Source organism: Austrofundulus limnaeus, unplaced genomic scaffold, assembly GCF_001266775.1.
Source record: "Austrofundulus limnaeus strain Quisiro unplaced genomic scaffold, Austrofundulus_limnaeus-1.0 Scaffold122, whole genome shotgun sequence".
Classification (NCBI taxonomy): Eukaryota; Metazoa; Chordata; class Actinopteri; order Cyprinodontiformes; family Rivulidae; genus Austrofundulus; species Austrofundulus limnaeus.
This window is the reverse complement of record NW_013952524.1, coordinates 283,082-285,821: the sequence shown is the minus strand read 5'-3', so window position 1 is coordinate 285,821 and position 2,740 is coordinate 283,082. Positions and strand designations below refer to the sequence as shown.

General features: G+C 40.2%; 1 protein-coding gene across 1 annotated transcript in view; it reads left to right on the top strand.

The window, feature by feature from the left end:
- Nucleotides 1–1,512: 1,512 nt before the first annotated feature.
- The window catches only part of pcp4b (Purkinje cell protein 4b), a gene marked incomplete in the record, with an annotated part of 54,984 nt that continues 53,756 nt past the window's right edge, over nucleotides 1,513–2,740 (top strand). Inside the window, 1 exon segment of the mRNA XM_014015017.1 lies at nucleotides 1,513–1,802.

The window sequence follows — 2,740 nt, the reverse complement described above, 5'->3', positions numbered from 1 at the left end:
CCATCCATCAGAAATCCTCGGGGACTGCTTCCCAGTGACGGCCCGTGTGCTGCCCAACCTTCGATTTTCATCCAGAGCTWTGAGAACACCGATCCTGCCTGAATCAATATCCATTTACACATACTGGAACCAGACACTGGTTGTAGGCTTCAAACTGAGCCATTCAAATCATTAGTACTTCCTCCTTTTGTGCAATGGGAGCAGGTTAAAATGATCTACAGGTACTGTDAAGTTAGAGGTTGGCACTGAGGTGAGTGGGAGAAGAAAACAAAGGAGATGAGGATGACTGAGTGGTTTTTTGTTCTAATGAATCAGCACCAAGCTGATTAATATAGAAAACAGCATAGACCATCTAATTATCTTATTATACCATGGTAAACATTTACAAGATGCAAATAATCCCATAATAAATAGAAAAGCCAGGCAATCATCACAGCACATAAAACCAAATTATATTTAAAGAACTGATTGCTAACATTAAGCTAATTTTAYGTTGAGCAATTTCAGTCAAATCATGAAAATAACACTAAGAACTTGTGCATCTGTTATTTCTTGGAGTATTTGTTGGGGATGACCATCAGCTACACCAGGTATTAGCTCAATATCTGTAACATTTTCTGAGTTATTGTTGTAAAGGCTGAGATTGATAAGCTGTAGTGGTCAAATTGAGTAATTTTGAAGACATTATTTAGATTATAGATGCTAATCAGCTGTAGATGCATCCAATATTCAAATTCTGAAATATGAATGAAAATATGCCCAGGGTTTCACAAGATGTTTTTTCTAACAGACAAACATGGTTTCCTCCACTGAAATTTTAAACTAAGCTATTACGCAGTGTGTTGCTCTCAGAATATGTGTTGGGGATCACGCTCAGCTACCAACAAACCAAACTTTAGCGCAATATCTGGAAAACCGACTGATTTTGTGTTTTCTAAAGTCAGTTGGCTGAGTTGGCCATCTTGAATTAAACTACCTTCAAATTGTAATGATATTCATCTAATGAAAGTTTCATTAAAATTCACCCAATGTTWATGATAAATTTTAAACCAATTATAATATGGGATGTGTTAGTGCTCAGAATGTGTTGGGGATGATGCTCAGCTACCACCACACCAAATTTTAGCTTAACATCTATAAAATTGATGGAGTTAGAGCCATTTTTTTGTGTTTCCTGTTTTTTTTTCTTTTGCTGTGTAGGCCATCTTGAAACTGGATTATCTCCAAACTGCAATCAAGTGAAGATATACATCCAAAGATTACTTTGAGAGTTTCATCAGGTTAGATATTTTGCTAACAAACACACCCAGAAAACGACAGAAACATAAAAAGAACAGGCCTAAACTGTAAACCCTCCAAATGCAGCAGGATTTTAAAGGAAATGCAACTCATAAAACAGCGGCTGAAATAATTTTCCTATCTGAGCCTTTGTTCAGACGCACACGCCCACGCGCTTGACTCCACGCGCAGGTGGAAACAGTGTTTGGATGACATGATGGCGGCTGGCTGCTGCATAAAAAGCTCAGAGTGAGATGATGTTGATCAGCAGGAGAAAAGCCGCTCCCTTCATCTGTTAAAAAAAAAAGCCTGACACAGCAAGGCGTTGGGAGAAGTTGGGAAGTGACTTCACCGTGGGGGAGACACTCGTTCTGCTCACGCGCCTCCTATTGAGTGACGYGGAGAGACGGAGGAGTCGCGCTTTTCACACTTTATAAAAGCTGCTCCGCGCGCGCGCCAGCCACTCTTTGAAAGAGCGCCGAGGCTGAAACTGCAACAAGAAAACGATAAAAACCCATCAACATYCTCACCATGAGCGAGGTAGGACCGCTTTATGATTTAAGAACAGTAACAATAATAATCAAGCATCGAGCACGCGCGGTTCTCCTGTGCGCAGGGAGAAACATTATTTAATCACATTTTTTTATTTGATGGTTTTTGGATCTGTCTCTTCTGATAAGAGTTGAGCTCGTGCGTGGCTGCGGCGCAGACAGGAGCCACAGTTTAGAGGYGCTTTGGTAAAGTGCGGAGAACACCGGAGCGCACCGGGGACGCGCGGGTTCCTCCTCCCGTGGATCTGCTTTTTTTTTTTACTTTGTCTCTCTCCGGTGGCTCAGTTCTGTTGCACAGGGTGAGGGAGGAAACTGGGCGCCATGAAAAGTCTGTTTTTACTTCAGGGTTTTGGTTCAGGATCAACAGAATATTCTGCTGAAGTGCACAGAGAGTGGACCTGTCTGTGGATCAGCAGGGTGGAGGTCAATCACACTAAGCGTCAGATCATTTCACAATAAGGAGACAGAAATAACTCTATTACTTATGTACAGCATCAATAATAATGATTTGGATAAAATAACCAAATGTATATTATTATATTATATTAATATTTGAAATGTTCTTTCTGGTCCAATTGTTTGGGATATGTGAACGAAAATAAAACTGTTCATCTGAAGTCTGCAGCTCTTTGGTCCCTCTGCAGTGGATCCCTGCAGCTCTGACCAAAATKAACATGGAAACAAATCATTTTTTAACTTCACAACTATAATAGGTAAACAAGATGTGTATGGCGTGTTAGTAACACTGAGAATTCAAAGAACTTGCCTTTAATTAAAAGTTGGACTGGACTACATTTGATCCATATGCAGTCTCATTTCAACTTTGGCCACTGTTACTAGTGTTTCCACATTTAAAAAAGGCTCAAGAAGATCTGTTCATTTCATCACAGGATGTCTGCACAATAATATAT